This window comes from Lagopus muta, chromosome 3 (genome assembly GCF_023343835.1).
Source record: "Lagopus muta isolate bLagMut1 chromosome 3, bLagMut1 primary, whole genome shotgun sequence".
Lineage (NCBI taxonomy): Eukaryota > Metazoa > Chordata > Aves > Galliformes > Phasianidae > Lagopus > Lagopus muta.
Genome location: NC_064435.1, coordinates 20,282,449 through 20,309,138, shown reverse-complemented (window position 1 = coordinate 20,309,138; position 26,690 = coordinate 20,282,449). Strand labels below are relative to the sequence as shown.

The 26,690-nt window shown below is 43.3% G+C and overlaps 1 long non-coding RNA gene across 1 annotated transcript; it reads right to left on the bottom strand.

Moving 5' to 3' along the window:
* Nucleotides 1–132: 132 nt before the first annotated feature.
* Nucleotides 133–12,586, bottom strand: LOC125690576 (uncharacterized). The gene is made up of 3 exons (XR_007375717.1): nt 12,348–12,586; nt 5,686–5,878; nt 133–3,499 (listed from the first exon to the last, which is right to left on the bottom strand). It is a non-coding gene; the product is annotated as an uncharacterized LOC125690576 (long non-coding RNA).
* Between the last annotated feature and the right edge of the window lie 14,104 nt (nt 12,587–26,690).

Sequence of the window (26,690 nt, the reverse complement as noted above, 5' to 3'; positions counted from 1 at the left end):
GGAGGAGGCGCTGCCTCGCCGCTCCCGATCCGCCGACGTGGAGGCGGCCGCCGGGGCAGGTGCGGGCCGCGCTCTGCGGCCGCTTCCCTCGGGCCCCGAGTGCCGCGCTGAGCGGGACCCGCGTCCGCCGCTCTTTGAGGCGCCGGAGCGCCTTCGGAAGTGGAGCTTTTTGTTTTGAGCCGCCAGTTCGGGAATGGCAGGGAACGGCACCGTGAACAGCGGGAAAAGGGGAGTGCAGGGGCTGCGAAAAGAGCGAAGTGTGTATGACACAGGCGTTGGGTTCGGGGCGCTGAGTTGTTTCCGGAATCGGGGCCCTTGGAAGACAGTGCTTGAAAACCCACCTTTTTTTTGCAGCCCTTTTTGTAGTTCCATGCAGAGAGCAGGTCGGGAGCTGTCAGAGACCGTCCTTCAGAGCCCAAGGCGGGTTTTGTGTGACAGCCTGGATCTCCATTCCATGACAACATCCACAGCAATGAGACCAGGCCGGTGTCATGCAGTGCTGAGCAGGTGGCAGAGGTCGGGTCCTCGCAGCCGGCCAGGAGCCTGCTTCACCAAGGGAACGGAAGCCTGCTGCTGATACATGGAGCATTAAGCTGTGAGCAAAGCTCACTGGAGGAGACCGAGCATGGAATGGTTTGGGTTGGAAGGGACCTAACTCACCTCACTCTTAGTTGAGTTTCAAGACAAGTAAATACATGAACTAGTGGGATTTAGCCTACCCGCTTAGGTGCTCGTACATCTGCACGTCCTAAGGTCCTTATTACTTCATAACATCCTTGTGAGGAAGCGCAGCTCATGCTGCAGGTGGAAAACAGCCACTCAGAGACAGGGAGCTCAGGTGAAGGTCGCCAAGGGGCTTGGTGGTGGAGCTGAGAACTGAACCCTGATCCCACAGTCCTGCCATGTTAGTTTCCAAAGTACACAGGGCTGCCAGGTTCCTAAAGCTCCTTCAAGCAGTTGTAGTGCTTCCAAGGTGCTAAGAAAAGATAGAAAAGGATGGAAAGTAATTGTTTTGGAAGGTAATTGTTAACCCAAGAACACACTAATTTATTAATTAAAACCAAAATCCTGTGGGTTAGTGCAGGTTGGATTTTTTTTCTTCCAAGGTAAAGCTGGGTTTGTTGAGTTTTGTAGAAGAGAGAATGTAGAAAAGTGGCTAATAGACACACACCTGTCATCTCTGCAGAAATAGAATGAGACAGAAGTTCTGCAGAATGCAGTGATGGAGTTTGTTTACTCTTCATCTGTTGTCACCTTCTCTTTTGCGAATCGTTTTAAATGAGGAGGAAGTGAGCTGACAAATGCATGCAGTCTCAGTGCGGTGTCTCATCTTTCCCGATAAGAGCACTAAGAGGATACAGATCAGCCAGTAAAATCAGGCACTTAATGCAGAAGTCAATGGACTTCTTGCATACATTTGTGACAAGCCCTGCATTCAGGAATAAAGCCACAACAGTTTGCACTGCTGCTTTCTCAAGTGTGTTCTGTGCTACACTCCTCATTGGTGACTTGCCTGCTGTTTTGAGTTCCTATTCTGGAATAGTAAGTGCAGGAGGAGGAAAGGAATCACCGAAAACCCAAAAATATAACCCACACACTGAAAAAAAGAAAAAGAAAAAAAAAGAAAGCTGTAAAGAGATAGGAAGAGAGATTTGGACAGATCCTGGACAAGGGTACCATAAATGTGAATCATTAACAGGCAAAAAGCAAGGAAGGATTAGAGGGGAGGACAAAGGTTATAGGGATATAACTAGAGGAGCCATTCAGACTGCTATGTTCTTAGGTAATACAGATTTTTTTTAATGTATTTTTGGAAGGGATTTAAACTAGGAAAAGGGCTTAGTTTAAAAGTTTGGAGGAGTTCAGTGATGGTGAAAGAATAAGTAAAAAAAAATAAAAATAGGTCAACAGTAGTTCCATGTAGAACTATTTATTTTATCTGTGTTCTTATCTTGTGATGGCAGTAGCTGAAGATGTCTCAGCAGTGCATGAGGAATGTGACTGCCACATCAGTTGCTGCCATTTCATCTACATGCACCTTCCCAGAGGAGTTCTTGTTTTGCTAGATAGGGGATGTTTTCAATATTCTTACCATGCACATGAAAACAGGCTTACTATTGAGGAGGGGAGGACAGTCACGTAGGCCAGGAAAAAGAAGTTCAGTTTGATATGCAATTAATTGGGGGCACTGTCAGCTATTTTAAAACGTGGAGGGAGGGAGGATTTCCTGCTCGTGGGGGAAGCAACACTTGAAAACAGAAACATAAACTTCATCCTCTCCAATCTACTGAAGAAACAAAAAGAAGTGGCACACTGTTCAAGAGTGAACTACATGCAGAATGAGGACCCACACTCTATGCAGTGTTTCCACTTTCACTGGTGACAATAGTGCAGAAATAGAAAACTGATGTCACAGCTTGAAAGTGTATGTAGTTTTATCATTGTACTTCACAAAACTAATGTTGCTTTGTACTCAAAGGCAGAATGCAAAAAGTTCAGTAACAGTTCCTTCACTTCATTAACATTTGTCTACACTAAGTTTTAATCCTTCAGTTAGTAACCTTGTGTGGCTCTGCACGCACAAAGTGCTTCATGGATTACTAGAGTAACAGCTCACATTGTGTTCTGTAAGATGAAAAGGCAGGTACAGCCCTCACTTCCAATTGTGAGGCTCTTGTACCACATTTCCTTTTCTGCCTCCACACGTGTTGTTTCCCGCACTGCTGACAGTTGGATATAGACAAAATTAGGTTTTATCCGTGTGACTCAGATAAACAGGAGCAGGAAGGACACCCTTCCCCACCTCTCGTTTTGGAATGCAAAAAATACTCAGTGGTGAGGTAAGCCTGTGGTCAGGAGTTTCAAACTGATTTGGGCAGATGTCTGAAGGCTGTGTAGCCTGATGACCTTCTCCACTAACCCAAAGTATTTCCTTCTCTTTATGTCTTCCTATGGGCTACCTCTTCTCGCCTCTGGTTCTCCCATTTCCTTTCCCTCTCTGATGCACTCTCTATCACCAGACATCAGCAGGGATCAGATTCCGCTCCTGCAGGTGAGAGAATGAGATTATTTCCTCCTCCGTCTCCTCTTCCTCTTCCCTCTTTGCTGCCAGCTCCTGCAGTCATCAGTATTTTTTCTTAAAGCCTCAGGTGCAGGAATTGTATGGGTGTGCAAGAATTTCCAACTTCCATCGAGAATAAAATCATGATCACAGAGAAGAGTTTGAAATGTGTTTACTGAAAACACGGAGCAACAGAAGATAAATACACATAATAACCCACTTTTTGTGTAGGGAAAAGGTTGCTGCAATTTCAGAATACTTGGACTTGGCAATATGGTTTCTCTCTTGGCTTCTTGGCTTCACGTCCATGCGGAGGCATCCGGTGCCAGGAACAGTTAGCAATCTGTAGCTGTCCAGCAGGAGCACCGAGCCATTGCAGTAGGAGGAAAGAAGCAGTCAAAATTTCATTTTGGTCTGAGCTGCGTAGGGGAGGAATGGCTGTGCACAGAGCAGGCATAGGAGGAAAGGAAAATGAGCACGGGGGCAGATGACAGGACCCCTTGTTCCCACTGTGCTATAGAAGTGCCAGATTTCCAGCAGCCTCTATGTAGTAGAACAATCTATATAAATGGGACCTGCTGGCAGTACTATTCCTTTTGGTACTCCAATCTTTGTACCTTTCTCATTGCTGCATAGTTCAGAGCTATCACTGTTCCTGTCCAGTGGAAAGAAACACTGATAAGCAGCTGGAGGATTGATTCATAATTATTAAAAGCACAGAGGTGGTGGGAGGAAAGACATCTCTGCCTTAGCACACAAAGCAGTCGCCTCTCAGCTATGTTTGCTGAATTATTGGCCGGATCAAAATAGCTGCAGCAGAAATCAGATCTGGTCTTGGATTAGACTGGTTTACGCAGTGAATATTTACAGAATACATCTCATACTCACGCTAAGTCATTTGAACAAAGAGAAGGTTAAAAAATGAGTATATACAGGCTCACTGTTTTGACTGACATTGCTTCTATAGTGGCGTGTGGGGTGATCTGACGCATAGAGAATTAATGGAAACAGTGGCTCAAAGCACTGTGTAAGAGTATCACAAATAAGTAACACAATTTGGTTGTTTTAGAAAATTCTAAAGTAAAAAAATCAGTCTTGATTTAGGGAGTATCTAGCAATATGCTGTAACCACAGTTGCCGTTTACAGATGTAGCCTTTATCAGTCCACTACTAAAATGTCATTCACCTCTACAAAAACCTTGAGTGGATGACCAGAGACTAAAAGAAAATGTCTGTGAACTAGATATCTTACCAGCTGAATGAGGATTATCAAAGAGAATATACAAATATGAGCATTACTGTGGAGTCCAGTAACCTGCATGCTTACGGTATATTAACTAGTTAACAGCAAGAAGATTCAATAGCTTTAAGTACCTGCAATAGAATATTGGTCTTTCTACTATCAAGAAATAGACCTAAGCTCAGCCCAAGTTAGAAACAACTTGGACTTGTTATGTAGTAGAGATTTAGTTGTGTATTGATCATTCACATTCTAGCTCCTTCTGTCCAGGTATTGTAGATTATCATGAAAACCTGCAGGATCAGGCGGTGGCTCAGGGTTCGGCCTCTGTGAAATTTATCTTTTCTCATTATGAATGTCTTTAGACTGGTGAAGAGGCATGAAGTTTTCCTTATGAATAAACAGGAGGCATCTGTTCCCAGAAGAGTGAACTAATGAACGGGGATAGGTCCATATCAACTTAAAAATGCAGCAGTCCAAGTGCTGAAGTGAGATGAAGTGTTCCGCGCGCCATCCAGGCCTTCTGATGAAAGTTAAAGCAATGTGTGTGGTGCTGTTACTAGTGCTTACAGAATGGAGGGAGTATTTTCTGGACTGGAATCATAGAATCACAGAATAGCTTGGATAGAAAGGGACATTAGAGACCACTTCCTGCAGGCAGGGTTACAGCCCACAGCTCAGAATGCCCAGTGCTCTTCCAGCCTGGCCTTGAATGCATCCAAGGATGGGGCATCCTCAGCTGCTTTGGGCAGCCTGTGCCTCACCACCCTCTGAGTACGTAATTTCCCCCTAATATCTAATCTAAATATCCCCTCTTTTAGTTTAAAACAATTCCTCCTTGTCCTATCACTATCAGACCGTGTAAAAAAGTCTGTCTTCCTCCTGTTTATAAGCTCCCTTTAGGTGCTGAAAAGTCAAAATGAGGTCTCCCCGCAACTTTCTCTTCTCCAGACTGAACAAGCCCAATTCCCTCAGCCTTTCACAGGAGAGGTGCTCCAGCCCTCTGATCATCTTTGTGCCCTCCTCTAGACAGCTCCACATCTTTCTTGAGCTGGGGTCCCCACATCTGGACACAGTGCTGCAGGTGGGCAGAGCAGAGGGAAAAAATCCCTTCCATCTCCCTGCTGCCGTCCCTCTGTTGATGCCGCCCAGGATGCAGTAGGCTTCTGGCTGCAAGTGCACACTGCTGGCTCATGTCCAGCTTTTTGTCCATACATCTGTGTTGCTGTATGTTACACTTGCAAGGATTTTTTTCCATCCAGATTTTTTTTTTTCTCAGCCCTGTATGTTTTGTATAAGTAGCCTTTCCCAAATTTGATCCTTGCTCTACACAATTAGGAGTGTTCTCACACTCCTACGCTTGCTGGTAATTCTTGTCACTCACCTTTCAGCTTGCCAAAGACACACGTGTTCTTGTGTTTTCCAGACAGCAGATGCAGCGGTTTGACTGAGCTTCCCTGGCTGCTAGGGCATTTTGTCAAGCACGAGTTCCCTCAGTTTTCAGAGAGGAAGTTTTCCAGCTGAGCCTTGAAGGAACACTGCACTCATCAGTGTCCCTCTCTGCCATCCTGTGTGACCTGTGAGCAGTGAGGGGGAGAGTGATCTCTTGAGACCTCATGTCAATCTGAGAGGCCTCTGAATATCTTTGTTTTCTTTTCGACAAAAAAATATTTGACCCACTTAAGATGAATCTTGTTTACTTGCATGAATAGATTTACTAATATTAGCAGGAGTAAGATAAGCAGACTGGCACTGTTCACAGCCCTCTGCATCTGAAATTTTGCATGCATTAGAAGTTAAGACAGACTTCCTCAAAAGGAATTTTTTTCCATAAAGAAAAGAAAACCCTTATATGCCATGTATGGCAGCAGAGACCAATGTGAGATAATTATTCCTAAAACACAATGAGGAGCATACAGAAAGACCTGCAGGATCTGCACATACATTGAAAGGAGAGGAGCTGCACAGCTCCAACTTGTGCACTGAGTTGTCAGAGCACTGCTGCTGGCACTTGGGGCTTCTAAAGATATGGTCTGTCAACAAGATTTTGAGTCCCTATTTGGATGCAATCAAGCTGGATTTTCATCTCTAGCAAGCTGTGTTAATGTACCTGATCTCTTGAGGCTGGCCCTGATCTCTAAGATTTGTAGCTTGTAATTTCTGTTTCTAGGCTCATTCTTTCTGTGGTCCTCAAAATCAGGAAAAGAAATCCCTTTTTAATTTTGTTGCCATTAAAGTCCCCTGAGCCAATTGATCTTATTCAGGACTTCAGCCACACTTTGCCCAAGAATGTGAGGAAATTTCCTGGGTCAGATGTGAGATGGACATAAAAGTGAAGTCTGGGTATCTTTTGTTTGGTGTCCGATGCTCTTTTTCATACCTAGCAGCCAGAATGTGTGGCCCAGTGAGCATTCTCAAACCAGAAGATGCATTGCCGAGCCAGGAGTTCTCACCTGTTTCTAACAACTCCTAACCCCAAGGTATGATCCTAAGAGCAGATCCAGACAGGCAGCAGGGTTAGGCTTGACAAAGCCAACAGTGGGCAGGAGGCACAAGCTGCTGAGAGCTGCTGCGCTGAGCCAGGCAAAGGGGCTGTGGCTCTGCTGCTCCCCTCTTTGTGGAGACCTCCAGAACTGGGGATGGCAAACAGTGGCTGACAGCAGTGAGCACTGTGCCATGGGTCTGACCATCTGTCTGACCATCATGAGAATCACCAGTAAAACTGGTCTGCAACTCTGAGAACAGGATTTGTTTTTTTGTTAAAAACTGTGTGCAAAGGGGGCAGATAATTCTGTTCATGCTTGAAATAGTAAGAAAAGAAGTAACAGTGAGTGCTTTGCAGAATACATTCTCCTGTGAGTAAAAGATTCGAAGGCACCAAATTGTTTTCAATGGATTATTTTGAAATAAGTAGGATGCAGCCTCACTGAAATTTCTGCAAGCACTGAAAGTGCCACAAATGCATTGATGTGGCAGGAACATGTTCTCTGGGTCACGAACATTTTCGAAATTCCATGCTCCTCTTTGATGCCACTCAGCAGACAGCCTTGAAAATTCATTTTGTTAGCAAAAAACACCACCATCCTCTCCTTCGTCTCAACTTCTTTCTGTACCCTTCTCCATTTTATATAATTTTCCTGTGCATTTCAGAATGTGCTTCCCCCCTTCCACAGTGCCTGAGGCAAGGTAGAGCAACAACACCATACCAGGGAGGCTTCTGTGGTTCCACAACTGGTTGTCCTAGTGGGGAAGAATTGTGTGAAGCAGTGTCTTTCCATCATTTTGGATTTGGTCCTGATCTCTTTCTGGTTACAGAACAGGGCTACAGGCTTTTTTTTTTTTTTTTTCTTTTTTTTCCAGGTTTGCCCTCAGGAGCCAAAGGAATGCTTACCCTTTTCTATAGGAGAAGCAGGGTTCAGAAGATTGATTATAATAATAAACTAGGGATTGTGTTTCTCAGATTTTACATGTAAACACAATCTTAAGTGTAATTGGTTTCAATGACTTCCATTTAATTCTTGAACAAAGTTTCCTTTTAAATTCCACACCAGATTGGACATGGCCAAAGATAAATTGAATGCGATTAGATCTACTATTTGCTTTGATTATATGCTACATTATTTCTTACAACAAACTGTTTATTACACAAAGCTAATGGTCATACTCATGCATGTAACAAATCTAATATATTGCAAACTGTGACAAAATGATAATTTCCAAATTCAAGTCTGGAAAAAAAAAACAACCAAAACTTGTTCTATGAAAGAGTTTCATCTACAGTTACATCCTTGTCAATGCCCAAGTCACCACTTTCACAAAGAATTCTTAAACTAAGAATTTCATGCACACTTCTCATCATTACACAAATCAGAAATCTTAATTACACTGCCTTTTCATGATAACTTTAATTTACATTCATTTAATGAACGTATATTCTTAAGTAGAATGTCTGAATTTAAATGTTTTTATGGTGTTGTTCACATAATACTCCTTAAAACTGTTAATAAGACCTCTAAAAAGACTTGCTCTCATCTATGCTGAGCCAGCTGTTGCATGGGCCGCCATGGAATTATTTGAATACTCATGAAATTTACTGAAAATTAGCCTTGTCTCCATCATCATCCCTTCGAACAACAACAACCACCAAATGGTGTCACAATGACAAAAAAGGGAATCCGTAAAACTAGACCTTCATGTCTGTGACAAGAATTCTTCAGTGCATTTCCTGGAAATGTGTAAAATCAAGACGATCTTCTAATATTTAACCCAAACAATTCTAACTTAACCCTCCCCCCGTCCTCCCTTGCTGAGATGATTTATCATGATTTATCATGATTTCATCATGGCAACTACAAATTAATGAAGAGAGGATATAGTCCCTGAAAATACAAATATTTGATCATAGGAATTGTTAGCCCTTGAAATGCAATGCTGCTTACCATGGAGCTAATCCAACTACTCTCTGTTCTGAATTTCCACGTCAACCCTTGCCTTGTCTTGTTCATGCAGCTGAGGAATGCAAATGCCATGCCTTACAAAATAAAAACCAAAAACAGCAGCAGAACCGCTGCCGTCATCCATTGGCCTAAAACATAAGGGCCTAGACTTAGGAAAAATGGCTGGCCCAAATTATACCACTTCTACAATGTATTAGGGATAATGTATGAATGCCAGACTTTGCTATTTGGATGTCTGTTTAAATTCCATGGTGGCAAAAGCAGGACACACATAACTTAACATCTCCAACATGGTGGGAAGTCTTCTGGTACAGCTAACAGTGGAAAGCCTACTGAGATTTCTAATTTGCCACATACGGTGACATGCCAGGCGCTGTGCTCCTGCCTGGCCCACCCCCAAGCCCTTTGCTCTCACAGCTCTTCCCAGCTGCACCTGGCTGCAGTCCCCAGCCATACTGCTGGTCTCACACTCTGCTGCAATGCCTTGAAGTTTCTTCTTCCTTCCATTTTCCCAATTCCTCAGGGACTTTTTGCTTGTCTCAGTATCTCTGCTACTCCCACTGTCTCTTTTTCTGATCTCAATGTTTTTTGCTCCCTATTTTGTAGGGGATTTTTCTTCTTGGTTGTTCAGTTCCATTGAAGATGGTAGGAAGAGGTGATCCCTACAGATAGCTCAGAAAATCTACTGATGATTCAAAATAAGCACTTAAAAACACTCCAAATGCCATATTGTGTCACTGTGAAATCTTAAAAACATGGATTGTCCCTTCTGCCAAGCACTAAGTAGAAACGGGCTTGTAAGGGCACCTTGCCATTTTTCTTTGAGAAGAATTAATGGAATAGACATCCAAATCATCCTTCTTTGCCACAAATATCATGTGTTCATAAATCTGTTCACCTTGAATAAAAACAGCGAACACAACAGAAGATTTGGCACACGTGATCCTTCTTGCAGCACCACAGCTAAGACACTGTTGTGTTTGGGGCCCTTTATTCCAAAGCACTGTCTTGTTTTTGTCTTTTTAAGCTGTCTGGTTTCTAAATTCTGATCAGAAGAATGTTTCCACTGTCCAGATACAAGCCTGCCCCGTGCCAGCCTGTTGGCCTGACCAGCATTTCCTTGAGGTCCGTTGTCTCCAGAAAAGGGGCCTAGCAGGTTAAGTATGGCTGGGCCAGGAGGCCTGGGGCAGCAGGCTGCACTGCACAGCCACGCACTTCAGCAAGATGTGTTCGTCACCCCACCTGTCAGAAAGTTACAGAATATCCCGAGTTGGAATGGGCCCTCAAGGCTCATTGAGTCCAGCTCCCAGCTGGACCACAAAGGACCACTCAAAATCCAAACCCTATGTAGCCCCATGTATTGCGCACAGCAACATCTCCATCTTTTTTCTCAGGTGGAAAGGATCCAGCAAACAGAGCCTTCTTCTTTCAGTGGAAGAGGAATGGATGCAACTTATGCTCTGCTCTTCCTGTATACCTCCTCCAGCAGGGAGGCTGCTTGGTGCCCACACAAGTAAATGTGTCAGCAGGAGGCCATGGTCACTTCTGGTGCCAGCCTGCTGGCTCTTGTACATTTCTGACAAAAGCATGTAGATAATGATGGTGACTATTTTGAAAAATAATATTTTGTAGCGGAGAATTTGCTCTATCAAACGGTGTTATTGTGTTCTTTGTAGCTGTTGTATTTTCCATGGAAATAAATAGGAGGCATTACTTATGGAGCAAACTACATGCATTTGCTTAGCACTCTGAATGAGCAAGCGAGCAACATATAAGGCAAAGGGAACACTTGCAGAGCACTCCAAGGAGCCCCTGGGCACAGGGCTGGTGGGAGCACATGCAGCTGTGCTGCCTGCAGGACGGGGTTGCTCCCTGTGCCTGACACCATTAGCATTCCTTGTCAGCCGCCGCTCCCAGCACCGTCTGTGCACAACTTGGGAAAACCAGGTCACTGTCTCGGCTCATCCTCCTTGATAAGCAATGTTTTCTTCTGCTGCTCTGAGGCTCCGGACGGTGTAATTAGTTGTCACTAATGTTTGATTCTGTGTTCAGCTGCTTCAGCCCAGGCCAAAAATGAAGGTTTTGCATAGTTTGCATGCCCTAATAGGAGGGGAAGTTGAGAGAGACCCATTTTCCTTGTGTTATAATGATGCAGCTGATAGTTTTCAAAAGACCAGAAAGAATACTAATGACATGTTAAGCTTTCAGCACTCCCAGAACAGAGAATAAATGAGATTCCAATGAAAATACAAAGCTATACACCTACCCGTGCCAGATAACAACTTGTACTGCAAGGCTGTCATAACGAGCAAACTGAAATTATGCCCTCAAGCAGAAAAACTGCCTGAAATTGCATTTAACTGCTTTGAGTTGCAGGAAGATGAGAATCCTGATATTCCAAAGAAGCTGGAGGGTGCAAAAAAGGAAGAAGTCAACCCAAGTGCCAGACCAGAAATCCAGCTTTCTGCAATGCGATGCTGGAGATGAAGTCTTTTAAGCCTCTGGGGAATACATTTTGAGGGGAATGTATGGAGTTGGTCCATGGTGATTAAGAAAGCCAACTTTACAAACGGTCAAGAGGTTTTATGCTGTGGATGAATAAATAAGCATAAATGCCCTCAAAGAATCATCTGGATGATGCAGTGTAGCTTGTTTCTTGGCAGAGCAGCTGTATCAGTAATTAAGGCTGCATTAATGTGTTCTGTAGGTGTCACTGTAATGGCAGTGTCTGCATCGATCGAAGTGACTGAGCAGTGTGAAGAGCCAGGAGCTGCATGCACTCTTTGCCAAAAATGCGCTTACAATTTGACATGCCAGAACACCATTAAAAATAGCATCACTTAAGTCATAAACAACAAGGCAAATGATATTAGCATCCACTACAGTAACTGCAAAGTCAACGTGCAGTATTTCGGGAGATGGAATATGAAGCAGAGCATGCGTTAGCAGTCATTCCAAGATGGTCTCTTTGGACAGAAGAGCACCAGCTTCAAAGAACTGCATTCTGCTTTGTGTGTGCTGGGAAGCAGGGAATGAGAAGAGGGGTCATGAAATTACAGCTGGAACTAATGACACTGGAAAATTGAAATTCCTCTTTTGCAGTGATTCAGGTTAAGAAGTCCTAAGCATGCAGTATGAGCTACATACAACTGCAAACAACCATAGGTCAGTTCATGTAGTAAGGCGAAAGTCAGAAAGAGAAATATTTTCTGAAAAAAAGAAAAAGAAATGTTTCCATGTAGTAACCTTTGTAGTTAAGCACAGATGATCCTCGCTGCCCCAGTCAGCAGAGGAATTTTATAGGTGCTTCAAATACATTAAAATACATCAATTAAATACATTAAAATACTTCAAATACATTTTACTATCATCATTATTTAAGCAGAATTCAGCCCCGGAGGCCACATAACAGTTAAACTTGTCATAACAACTCCAAATATAATAGGAGCACAAGCTCAAGATACTCTTCAGATGTGTGCTGCTAATTGCAGTTACAATGGTATTATTTTCCAGCTTCATCTCCTGCAAGCCAGCACGTTGCTAATAGATGGAGAAGTAACTCATTTTGGTAAGCCCAGTCACACGTTACCTGTCTTCTCAAATGATCCGTGTAATGAAAGCTATTGCAGTGCTAACCACAATCAGCACCATGTGGTAATGCCTGTTCAGTCCTCCGCGCTGTATTTCAACCTTGCTTTGGCTCACAACAGGGCGAACGCAATTTAAAAACTCCAGGATGGAAATCCTTCTTGGAAACATTTCCAGATTTGTACTTGAGCATTAATTGCGCTTGACGCTTGATTTGCAACAAAGAACACCTTACAGTGACTGGACGTGTGCATTGCGAAAAGTAAGATAAAGGAATGTCTGTGACGCAGATTCTCGCAGCTGACGTTCTCCGGTGATATTTAGACTATGTAAATATGGGCAATGTAAGTAGTGATCTTATTTGCAATGCGGCTGCCGAATTCTTGGGAAGAAACCCAAACCTTGCATTTGCCTCCTTCCACAGAACAAGCCCCACAGGAGCACAGCAAGTACTCCCTGTTTAGATGTGGTACAGAGGAAGATCTTTGTGTAAAAAGCCCTCTGTACTCATGAACTCTGCAAAGGAAAACATACAACAGGATGCTTTTTTTGTTTGTTTGTTTTTAAATACACATCTTCCAGGAGAAAAAGAAAATAAAAAATAAAAAGGGAGAGATTTCCACGTTCACAAACTGTCACACGTAGGTTGCTCCAAAAGCAATGCCTCCTATTTATTTCCATGGAAACCACAACAGCTATAAAGAACACAATAGCATTGTTTGGTAGAGCAAATTCTCAGCTACAAAACACTATTTTTCAACACAGTCATCATCACTAGCTGATTCATATAGATGAGCTGGTTGAGACTCTCTTCATTTTGTGGTATGACAGCTGTGCATGGCCGTCCAGAAAGTACCTTTCATGTCAGTGCTGCCACTGCTGAAACGCACCACGCACCACCTCCCTGTGCTCACATCCACTGCTTGGTCTCCATAAATGTTCACCAAGCATCAGCGAATGTCAGTGGGTGCCATTTTTTCCTGCACGGAGTTAAGCAATGAGACCTCTTTTCTTCATCCATACTTCCATGTCAGACACCATTCTGTCTGCTGCCATCTGTCACACAGCAACATGTAGCACAGTGTTGGCTGGAAGGTTCAATCTCTACTGCGATACCACCACCATCTGCCTCTGACTTAATAACATAGGACAGAATGGTTCTGGAGTGGCTTTTATAATACAGCATCCCTTTTAAAACACTGCAGAAAACCTGCAGCAGCTCTGCCTTGTCTCCTGCTCCCATATGCCTTGGGATTTTCCTCACTCCGCTGAATGGAGGACCTTGTCTTGCTGTTGGAGTGACCCTGGCTCAGCAGTGCCAGCTCTTGGCTAAGAACCCAGAGCAGTTACCCGGCAAGAGCAGAGTGGCAGATTTTTAACATCCAGTCAGAAGCTGTAGCAAGTATTGGAGCACAGATTGAGTTTGCATTATATTAGCATCTTTGTTTGTCCTTTTCTAACAGATGACACTTCTATTGCATAGTAAATGAGTGATGTTATTTGGTATTTATCTTACAATTAAAAGCTAAAAAAAAAGAAAAGCTTAAGTCCTCTTCCCATTTCTTGGACTCTGTGAGCTTAAAATGTTCACTGCTCTGCTGCACTGATGTTCTCAGAAGATTGTTAATACACTGGTGGTCACATAGCATGAAGTGGGAAAGCAGAATACTGCAGCTCACTGGGGCTGCACAGGAGCCAAGCAGAGACCTGCTGGCAGCACTGCTGCGCAGAGCCCAGCTGCACTGTCGCAGGAGAGGAAAGCTTTGGTCGTGGAGGGACAGTAGGTCTGGGGGATTACTGAGCATGCAGTGCAACGCCTTACAAATAAGAAGCAGATCTGTGCTGGCCCTTTGTCCTGCAGGTGGCAAGGAGATTTTCTGCAGAGTCTCATTTATGCTGATGTCTCCTGTAGGAAGAATGGGCCCTGGGGCATTTATTTCTCATGCAAATGTTGCAGAAAGAGTCTGTGATCTTCTTTGGGATCCTGAGAAATGTGGCTGTAACGGAGCAAGGCCAGCCTGCCTTCATCTGCATTTCTCATGAAGAGAACATACTGCATGCAGATCAGCTTTGTGTGCCTCAGGGCTGATCACAGCTCTACATCTGAAGATCCCTGAGCTGAATGATGCACACAGCCATCCCACAGGAGGTGCAGTGCTCACCTCACAGATACAGCCAGACTGAGAAGGGGTATCTATGGTTCTTATTTTCAGTAAGAAGAGCTGATGGGGCCATTTCCAGCCATCTCAAGATACACTTCAGTAAGACACCACTCTGATAAGAATAATCTACATGGTACCAAAACACATGGGGCTAAAAAAGGTGTGTTTGCTAGCACAGGACAATTCTTGTATTAGTTTGCTTCTGGAAATAACAAGGATTTAGACCAGTGCCTGCAAGTTTATAGACAATCCTTTAGGGACTTCATACTACCCAGGGAGCAACTGGCCAGAAACTGCCGTGCACATTTCCCCTGAAGTCTGGTCCTGTTAGCCAGTGCCTTTCTCTCTCAGGAAGATGGGATCACAGCAGAGGGAATTCCCAGACATGGGAGGGCATGGAGCAGGGTGGGCGCTCAGACACTGAGTCTTCCTGCAGACTCTGTTCTCAGCCTTCCCTTTCACTGGGTTCAAGGAGAGGACCAAACAAATCCCAAATTGAACAAACAAGCCCTGTGTGTCTCTACAAGCTTATCAGCATGGCTGGAGCTTTCCTTTAATTTCTTGTTTGCTTGTTTGGGAGAGAATTCTGCAGTGGCTTGACAGATGGGTTATTGTGTGCGACTCCCTGCATGCACAACTAGGTCAACCGCCAGGCAGGCACTGTGCAAGCGTGAGGCTCCCCCGGATCAGCCAGCGGCTGCACATTATATTTTCAGAATTAGCTAGGTAGGAGAGAATGTCCTTCCTGGCATGTGCTATCCTGAAACTGTAGTCCCTTTGCTCGAGTCATCTGAAACCTCTTCTCAGTCCCAGCTGCAAAGAGTGTGATATCCATGGCATTCGTTTGCCTCCCCCCCTCAGCAAAGAGAGACTGCAGCAGTGCAACATCAGGGGTTTCTCTTCTCCCTCCCTTTGAACTCATAACTTCAGCACGATGCAGCTCACCTGCCATCAGAGAGATCAGCTTTTCAAAGCAATTGGAATAAGTCTGGGGTAAGATAAAAGTGAAGGGATAAGGACCCAGGATATTTTTATTGGGACTGCTTCTACTCACCATATGGACACAATTCTTATCACTGCCGTAGGCAAAGAACAATAAGACGGCAAAAAGGATGGCTGCTCTTGCGTCTATGCAGTTGGAGTTCAGGGTTCTGCCAAAACATGGTTTCACTGACTCCATATGTAGTGGAGCTGATTTTGTTGTATTAGTGTGGAAATGCTGCTGCAAGAACATATTTTTGGCTGTTGCTCAGAAACTGCTGCCAGCCCTCTGCACAGCCTGTGAGACCTTTAATGCTGCAGGCTTGCCTTTAAGGGGAAAGTCCCTCAGAATAAATGTTTCCACATCACTCTCAGCTCAGATGTCCAGCTAAACTGTAAATGAAACTAGAATAGAATGGAATGGAATGGAATGGAATGGAATGGAATGGAATGGAATGGAATGGAATAGAATAGAATAGAATAGAATAGAATAGAATAGAATAGAATAGAATAGAATAGAATACTAAAACTGAAACTTAATCTTCCACATTAACCATAAAATTGCAAGCAATTTCTCTACTCTCTCTACAACCTACTCCTTCTTTCACATTACTCCAAGCCATCACACACCTTGACTTAACTTTGAGCTGTTTCAGTGACCACCAAGTGAGGGTTGTGCAGGGGCTTCCCAGAGGGAACTGGCTACAAGCAACGGGACAGAGCTCATTTTACCAACAGGAAAACCTTTGTGAGGCTCAGCAAGGGCATGGCATGAATGAAATCATGCAGAGTTGCAACAGTTTGAAATTTTGCAAGCAGTCAAGGTTTACACCAATCCTTAGCTAATCAGGATTAGGACATTTCTTGCCCCTTCCTCTGCTGACTACACTCTGGGAAAGGTTACAGGGCTCCTTAAGCCGAGTGGCTAATCCCACAAAACAGCTGATACGACACATTTATGTGTGTCACTTTAAAAAATGGTGTGCCTTTGTCATTGTTATAGACCTCGTGAGAGTGTCACTCCTTTTGAGCAGCTTCTCACTCACTCGTGTTTTATGTCTTCTATAAAGTCAGGAATAACTTGAAAGTGAAAATTCCCCAAATGTCAAACCCAGTGAATGAAAGCCCCATCCCTGCACGGGGTGGAGGCTTTCTGGGATGGCTGCTCACTGCCCTGTAACAACAGATACATGTTGTGGATTGCAGGAATCTTCTGGTCTTGGAGAGATGGTCACCCTCCATCTGAATTAGCCTTGCACGCTCCCTTTCTGCTAAGAAACACTTCAGAAAATTGTATTTAGACATACATATATTTCCACAAAAATAGCTTACCCTGAGGATTAAGAAGTCAAATTGAAAAAACAGCCTCCTGAGCAGAGCCATCCAGCAGTTCATGCACATCACGGGCTCAGCAGAGGACTCACTCAGTACCAGATCTCACTCAGATACCATTTCCCTGCAAAAAAGCAGTGCTTATCAGATCAGAAGGCCTGGGTTAATGCTGCAGCTCGGAGGCATGACATTAAGACTGAGGGGATGTGTGAGCTGCAAAGGCAAAAGGTCTCCACAAATGTCTAAGCCAGACGCAGTGTTGCAACGCTTGCTAAGCTACAGTGAGAGCTTGAGATATCACACGCTTTTTTCTGCCAAGTCGCCACAAGGAAGAGGTCTGCATGTTTATTAAAGGAGGAAAACCAAGGGCCATGGCCAAAAATGTGAAGGTGCAATCTTGAGGCTTTTTTCTTTTTTTTCTTTTTTTTTTAATTCCTTATTTTGAAGGATTTGGAGCAGACAGTGCAGCAGTTTGCACATTAGCATGAGCCACAAAGCACAGCAACATGCACTGCTCCCTCTGCCAGTCCTGGCTCCCCTAATTCCCTTGTCAGGGCAGCAGGGAGCTGGGCCCTGGGGTGGTGTTTATACATATGTATATACATATACATACATACATATGCATGGATAAACACACATATATATACCTGCCTACACACCAGCCAGCTGACCCCATTGCCAAGGATCAGATTTTCATGAGCACTAAGCATTCATATTCTCAAAAGAAATAATGGGAGCCATGGATTCTCTTCACATCTCTCCATGCCCTAAGGCATGCCTATAATAGAAAACCTGCCCTACTTTAACCAGACCAGTTTAAAAATGCCAGGTCTTAACAGTGAGATTTTTGCCACGTAAGTAGTTTAGACAGAGCCAGTCTAATAGATCTATGAAAAGGATATTTCTGCTGAAGAGGCCATGGTAACATTTAATAGTGTGTAAAGCCCATGTAGGAATTTTTTTTTCAATGAGAAAATCCTAAGTTTTCCATACTGTTAATGTCCAGCTGGATTATCTTCTATGATGGCCAAAGAGAAGGCTATTCCTTTTATTTGCAACCATGCCATTCCAGAGCAGAATTTTACCTGCAACACAGCTACTAATATCATTTCCATCCTTCTTGAGGTTTTCCTTCTCTGTTCTCTTTCGCTTCTTCACTGTCTTTCAGGCAGCCTTTGCACTGTAGAAAATAACAGTCCTATGAAGAGACTGCATTTCAGATGCAATGCTGAATTTCTGCTGTGGATGTGAAAAGACAGCCTGGAAAAGGCAGTCAGTCTCCCAGTGTGGCCATCGTAGCACCCAGCTCATGGCTGAACGCTCTTCAGGATGCTCTGGAGTGAGTCCCTTCTCCCAGTTCTTCATCCTCCTCACCCATACAACAGAGAAAGCAGTGATACATGTCACTCTAAGCTTTCTGAATGAAAGCCATATTAAACACGTATTGTTGCTGTTAAGATTTGTTACTATTCAAACTTGTATTCATTTCTCAGCTGCAAAGTGCAAGACATTACCTGGCATTTAACTCACAACTATGTCTACAGATTTGATTATTTGGCATCCAAGTTGTGCTTTAGGCAAGAAAAAGCGCCTGCTTGTCTTACAGCTGTCTCAAATCCATGTAACAAATGCCAACAGCTCTAGCAATCTATCTTGTTCTTAACACATGCCTTATCTTAAGAAGGTCATGTTTCACATTGAATTTTCCAAACCCAGGGAATTCATAGCAAGCTCCCATCTGATTTTTGCCATTTAACTAAAACAGTCAATCCACTCACAGAAGAAATGTGATTCATAGGAATTTGACATGGAAGAATCCAGTACATTATTCAAGCCCAGTTCAGAACTGGCCAGTAAAAAGAAAGACCTTGAATACTTTCAGCTGCAAAATAAACTGAAGGCACTATGATGCAAAAGATGGGGATGAAATTAACTGAAAGATATTTGTTGTGTTTCTACTTTCTAAGAGTGAGACAGAATAAGATTTATTCTTTGTCTGAACCCTGGCATATTCTTTTAAAATAGACTAAAAGATGAAATATCCAAAAAGCCTCTGCTGGGTGATCATTTACCTTTAGTGAGGAGTGCTACAATGAACTCAGGTGCCTTCTGTCAGATCATTTCATTCTGGTAAGGGAATGAGTACCCAACAAGCAATGCTTTACTGGCAACAGATGTCACATCAGGACTCCTGAGCTTTGCTGCTAACACGCAATTACCTTTACAATCCCTTTTACCTCACATTGCACAACATTTGCTTGATTGTGTTTCAGCTTCCCTTTTCATAGGAAAAATCAATACAGTGTTATTCTGCTGCCACAGAGCAGGTCTGGGATGACATGACTTGCGACTGTTAGCAGGTTTGACAGAATGAAGGTTTGTTTATTGGCACCCTGCCGTTAAAATTCACCTATTTCACATACGCAGATTGCAGTTTTAAAATGCTTAAATTGCATCCCAAGGGTGTAGTCCTATCCCATACGTTCAGTGTAGCTGATTCAGTGTGGCAGGATTTAAATTTGTATTTCCTCAAACACACAGCAGAGACAACAGCTTTCTCATAGACCCAATCACCATTTTGAAGACAAGGCTTTGCTTCAATGTCTAAGACTTAACTAAAGCCGCTCGCAGATCACATTTGCCATCCCAGTCTTATCCCCCAATCTGAGGCACCTCGACAGCCTTGAGAGATTGCGGAAGTTCAATGTGTAAAGTTGTATCGATGGAATCCATGTAAGTACTTTAAAAAATAATAATAATAATAATACTTACACCAAGCACCATTTTCATTTGAAAATCAGCTTATAACTGTGGATTTCTCTGCATTTCCATTAATGAGCAGCTTAGCAGCTGCTGCACCCGCACCTTCCCTATGATTGAAAAAATAGAGATTTGTGGGGCTATTAGGTAAACAAAACCCCTAAATTCTTCCCTTGCTATAGCCAAACTAGAAAAACAAACTCCTGTGAGAAAGCAAAGGTGAGATGGAGGAATTAACTAAATCTTTGGAGACCATAAGTCTGTGCTACAAAACTCTTTAAACTTTGATGCTTACTGTTTTTAGGTCCAGAAACATCAGCTCCAAAAAACAGGAAATGACAGCACTTTTCATGATTTGGTCACTGAAGAAACTATTTGCACTGTTACATCACAGTGAGACCAGCAAGAGCCATTTCCTGCAAGCTTTCTCTTTACTGAACAAGACCAAGAAATCTTGAGTAATAGGAAGACAAGCAAGGACACCACAGGTCATCGAGTCTGCTGGAGATTTGACTGTGCTTTGGACAGAGGCCTGGCTGATTTTAACAGACTGTGCTCATTTCTACTGTATTTCCCATATCAAGCACTTCCCATGTACTGCCTGGATTTCAGCATTTCTTTAGTCCGCCTGCCCATTGGTTAAAATAAAGCTGAGAGAGATCACTTGGGGAAAATGCTCAAATATCTAAAAGTACTAGCAGGTAAATCTCTGCCCTTTTGGCAAATTAAAAATAAATATGCAGTGTAACATAGTCAGCATAGTTACCTTGGAGGTATGCTGGGCAAAGTGAGACTTCAGATCCCAGGAACTCCAAGTGAAACACGAGCTTTGCAGCACGTCTGCAAAGAGCCAAGCATGCCATCATCCACAGGCTGCGAGAAACCAGGACAGGACTGGGAATCACACCATGATTTATGCTAACATTGCCCTCTATCAGAGACTTTAGGTAAAGATGATCAAATGATGCATGAATTTTCTATTGAACAAATTTATTGTTACAGTTAGGATAAGGCACATACAACTACAAGAACCATGAACAAATACAGAATTGTATTTCTGTGAGGATGTGATTAGGCAGTCAGTGGAAATACAGTTTAACAGCTCAATCTTCCTGTGCCCTCTCAGCCTCCTATTCTCACACCAGCTCTGTCCTTCCCAGTGACACATTTGCACAGCCACTGAGTAAATCAGGTAGAAAAAATTATTCAACTGAAAAACAACAGAGGAAAAGAGGGCTGGTTTTTAGCTACATCAGTCCAGTGCATGGCTGCAGGATGCTTGTGCTGGTGCAGTCCTGGGCAGAAGGAAGGTGACGCAAGGTAGGGAACAGCAGCCAAGGGCACAGGAGGGACGCTCTTCAGTCTGTCACCGATGCCATATTTTCTTATCAAGCTAGGCCCTAAGGCCTTTCCTCAATGCCATGGTGCGACATAGAAAATATTTGGTTGGGGTTATAACCAAAAGTTTTGAATAAGTAAATTTAAACACATACATTAATTTTGACCAGCTTAATGTATGTGCTTAAATTTACTTATTCAAAACTTTTGTTTGTAACCCCAATCAAATTTATTTTTTTTTTAATTTTTATTTAATTTTTAAATAATTTTTTGGAGAAAAATTCCTCTGGTCAGTTGTATAGAGATGAGATTCCTTATCAAAAACACCCAGGCAGTAACATTGATTATCTCTACTTTGGACAGCAGCTTCTAAGGTTCCACCTGAAAGGCATGGGGGATGGCCTGCTTCTTTAAATGAGTGCTTACAGACCTGGGAGTAGAGCTTCATTATCACTTCTATCTTCATTCTTAAAATCTTTCTTAAAATGTGATTACATAGCACTTCAATTTCTTGGGATACACAGAGATATAATTCACTGAAATACTCTTCTGTGACACTGAATTTATCCGACACAACATTATTTAGTAAAGATTCATCATAGGTTCAGGCATTGAACTGGTGAAGTGACACTTGGAATCACTGGTGTTTACACAGCCCACTCTGGTTGCTCAAACACATCTCAAAGCATCCAACCACACTGCTCACAGAAAGACGTGTAACTGCCTGAACGCTGTGACCCCACAAAGGTCTGCTGGCATTGCCAGGCCAGCTGAATGCTGCTGCAGAAGCAGGCATGGTGACCAGAAGGCACGTCCCCTGGCCTCGTGTTACACGAGAGCGGGACTGACACGGACCTGGTGTGCAGATGGAAGAGCTGCGCAGCTCTGTGGCTGAAATGTGTCACAGGCCCCAGGCTTCTCTGAAGCCTTCCCAATCTCCTTGGATCAAAACAGGGAAGCTGCTAGGGAAGAAACACTCTGTCTGCTACACTAAGCTTGGCTGAAGAAAACATACAGTTTGCAAATAGCATTTTCAAAGGTTTAAATTTCAGTCTTAAGGCTTGTGTCTCCAGGCAACATCAAGAAAGATTAAAATGCAATCTGCTTTTATACCTAGCTTTTTCTAAAATGCTTTCAGGGCTTATATCACCACCTCTAGGAGAAAATGAAGTAAGTAACAAAGTCACTGCAGTAGAATCAAAAGGCATGATCTTTTCACTTCATTTATTTTGGAAACATTCATCACTGAGAGGGAACATGGAATAGAAACGTAGGCTCACTATGTAAACGACAGGGCTTTATGGGACAGAGTCCTTGAGTGGCTTCTGACCTCAGCCTGCAGTGGGCTCTCTGGCCAAGGCTCCTGCATAGCAGGTGTGGATTTCCAATGAGAGTGCTGGTAGCTGGGGACTCCCCATTGCTGCCTGGCATGGCACATGTGCTCTGGGTCATATGAGCACTGTGGGGCTATTCTAGCCCTGGGTAGTGTTATTTCCATCACTATCCATCTCATCTGTTCTTATTTTCACTCTCCAAATTCAGAAGTGCACTCTCTGTGTGCAGCTGTAAAAGATCAGGCCTAAAGGGCAACACTGCCACCCTGCCGTCTCTTGCCTAACTCCTAGGTTAAGTTTTCTTGATGATAAAGGTCCAGTAATTTTATCTGCAAATAGCCCTGTGTGCCCTTTGGCACGCATGGGTCAACTTGTGTTTAGCCTGTGCATAAGTGTTTTACTGAACCAAAAAGAGTTGTTTGGATGAGTTACTGAAAACTGAACGTTAGCCTATGTGGAGAGTTGGTCTTCTTTGACAAAAATTTGTGTTAAAGAATGAGATTTGTTTGCAATGATTCAAGGATATTATTACCATAAAACATACAACAGAAAACAACTGAGGACAAAAAGACCCACTACAGTTCTCCTTTCACCAACAAAAATTTTTATAAACATATTTTTCCAGCTATAAAAAGACTGTTTGCTATTTCTTTCTAAGTGTGCATAAAAATACCCATCAGGCCACGTGGAGCAATGATATGGTAAGTATGTTTATAAAAAATATTAGTGAACATATCTGTTTAATCTACCATATACCCACTCATATCACAACATCTCTGGTGTTAAATATTAGTCCTTTCCTGCGTTCTCCATGATACCATTAACAATTAGTGCATGCCAGGCTTGGGTTTCTCATTGTGCATGCTGAAGCTCACTCTGACTGTGTTTAATCTGAGGGTGCTAGTATATTGATTCCGTGATTTGTGTTAATTCTTTTTTCCATCTTTGTTGTTTTATTTCCTAGTGAAGAGTTACAGATTTCCTATAGGCCTGGCCGCACCCACTTGACTCTCACCCACTGGATATCTATAAGCACTGATGAGACTCCCTGTCTGTCTTCTCTTCTCCAGGCTGAACAGTCCCAGGTCTCAGCCTTTCCTCATAAGGGAGGTGCTCCAGGCTCCTCATCCTCTTTGCAGCTCTTTGCTGGACTCTTTCCAGTAGTTCCCGTCTATCTTGTACTGAAGAGCCCAGAATTGGACACAAGAATCCAGACGTGGCCTCACCAGGGCAGAGCAGAGGGGGGATCACCTCCCTCAATGTACTGGCCACGCTCCTCTTGATGCACCCCAGAATACTGCTGACCTTGGCTACAAGGGCCAACCTGTTATCCACCAGGGTACCCAGGTCCTTCTCCACAGAACTCCTTTCCAGAAGGCCGTCCCCTAAATCCATATCAATGCCCATGGCTACTCCTCCCCATGCTTTGAATTCTACACTTGCCCTTGACGTACTTCATCAAGTTCCTTTCTACCCAGCACTCCACCTGTCCAGGTCTCAATGAATGGCAGCACAACCTTCTGGCATGTCAGTCACTCCTCACAGCTGCATATCAGCAGCAAACTTGCTGGGTGGGGGCACTCTATCTCTTCATCCAGGTCCCTGATGAAGATGTTGAACAAGGCTGTTGCCATTATACAGGTTAGAAATGCTTGCTATTCCTCCGTGCTTAACAGCGTAATTCACTGACTATCCTGTTTATTCACAGAGGTTAATGCCAACTTTCCATCTGATATCTTAGAGCTACGGATAACTCAAAAAAAAATCTTATCTTGTTCCAAAAATAACATAGCTATTGACTTGCCTTTGCTAGTTAGTGTCAGTATATGGCATATGTTGCCATATTCGCAGAAAATAACTTGGAATAATAATGAGAAAATGTACTTATTCCTAAGTACACAAGAGTTTCTACTTTTTTACTATATAATTTCAGAGTATGCTTTTTTTTTTTTTTTTTTTTTTTTAAGTGATGTGAAAAATGTATGTCTAAGAAAATTCTACCAGTTTAGGTACATCTAGGATATTACGAATGGCTGCGGGCAGCTCCATGATGGGACTAGATTTAGAAGCCTCTAGTGATTGAAGAACAACATGATGGAAGGCTGACTTGCCACATTAGGAGCTGTTTCACAACATTTATGCTTCAAACTTGACTAAGAAGTTTGGAGCAGCTAGGTCTACAAATGTTTACAAGGAAGAAGACCACTTGTAGAATAGGAGCCTGGATTTGCTCCACAGAGTTCATAAGGCTGGGACTATGTGAAGTCACATTTTTGGTATCTGTTATCACGGCCGTGCTTTCTCTGTGTTGCCAGTGGAAGGGAGTTCTCCATTATTCATTTGCAGCTACAGGACGGCTCTAAATTGTGCATACTTGAGAAAAAAAGGAAAAGAAAAAAACAGGAAAGAATAATTTGGTTCATGAAAACCAAGGAATCACCAAAGTAGCTTGCTTTTTGTGCATGGCTCCTGGTTTCTCCAAATACTGTTGTGATTAAGATAATAAGCAGTTTGAAACAGTAGAAGGAATTCACTTCTTAAGTACTGCAGCAATCTTCAGCATGCTATTTTTTTCTTAGAAATTACACTGTGAAGTGATAAAGAGGAGTTTTAGGGCCAGAATAAAACTGCAATGGTTTTTCTCTAAAGCTGTCTTTTCCCAGTGTCTCCCAGAAGGCATATTGTGTTCTTTTTTTCTGTAGGACAGAAGCAATAAAGCAATTAAGTACACATATGTGGTGCTCAGGGACATGATTTAGCGGGGAGTTGTTAGAGTTCGGGTAGTATGGTTAGATCGTGGTTGAAATCGATGATCTTTAAGGTCTTTTCCAACCTGAGCAATTCTATGATTCTATGATACACTACAAGTGTTCAGAGAAGGGCAATGAAGGTGTGAGGGGTCTGGAGCACAGGTCTTATGGGGAGCAACTGAGGGAACTGGGATTGTTCAGTCTGGAGAAGAGGAGGCTCAGGGGAGCCCTTATCCTCTATAACTGCCTGAAAGTAATCCCTGGTGAGGTGGGAGTCGATCTCTTCTCCTGGATACAGTGCCAGGAGTGAAAGCTGACAGCCTCAGATGAACCAGGGGAGATTCAGTGTGGATATTAGGAAAAATTTCTTCCCAGAATAGTGGTGAGGTATTAGAAAGGCTGCCCCATGGAGTCACCATCAGAAATGTGGAGATGTGGCACTGAGGGGCATGGTTTAGTGGGCATGGTGGTGATGGGTTGATGGTTGGACAAGATGATCTTAGTGGTCTTTTCCAACTTAACTATTCTATGATCCTATAGTTTTCATCAGCAAACTATCATTATATTTTCCAAGACTGTTTTCCAGGAGTTTATCTGACAAAGTCAGCCAGCTATAGCAAGAATGAAACCATACAATTTTAAACTGAGTATCTTTCTCTGTCCTACAGGCACAGTGCCACACAACCACAGGCAGTCAAGGTCACTCTGACCACATGCACGTTTCCCACAAGTTTCCCAACCAATCCCAGACTTAGGGGCAGGCATCAGCCCACTCCCAGTTACTCTGAGGCAGTGTGCAGCCTCTCCCTGCCTCACCTGGAGGCTGCAGCTGAGCACTGGGCCCATGCAGGGTCTCATGGCTGTGTGCCATACAGTAACTCTAGTTATCCAGAGCCAAGGATGGGCACAGGATGGGACACCAAACTGCAGGATGGTCTTCCCAAACAGAATGGATGAGTTCAGACACATTTTCAGTCAATAAATGTCAATCTTTTTGTATCTCCTTCTATTTTCCTCCTCTCCCTGTAGAAATGAGACGGCCCCAGAGGCCTCAGCCAGAAGATGGTTACACCCTGCCCACCAAGCCTGAGATAAGCATGTTAATCAGGACTGGAATTGCAGTAATACGCATTTATACAGGTATGCATATCCTTCGGAATGCATTTATATACACAAGAGGGCTGCTCTGAAAGTAGTGCCTCCTCTTTTATTATGTCAGCCCACAACATCAGAGGCTCATGTTGGTGTTATGGCAGTAGAGGCTGAACCTTCCTGCCAATATTCTGTTAGGTGTTGTTGCTGTGTGACAGATGGCAGCAGAGGAACAATCTGCCAAAGTGGCATCTGACATGGAAGTGCGTATGAAACAAAGGCGTACTACTGAATTCCTCCATGCAGGAAAAATGGCACCTAGTGACATTCACTCATGCTTGCTGAATATTTATGGAGACCAAGCAGTGGATGTGAGCACAGTGGGGCGGTGGGTAGTGTATTTCAGCAGTGGCGACAGCAACAGCGGATCACCTCTGCTGGTGCAGATGTTTACAAGCATGTAAGCTCCTCTTCATTGCTTAGTGAAAATGCCTAGCTAATAGTGGTGGTTGCGTAAAATACAGTGTTTTGCAGCTGAGAATTTACTGTGCTCTTTGTTACAGTTTTAGTGGAAATAAATAGGAGGCACGACTTT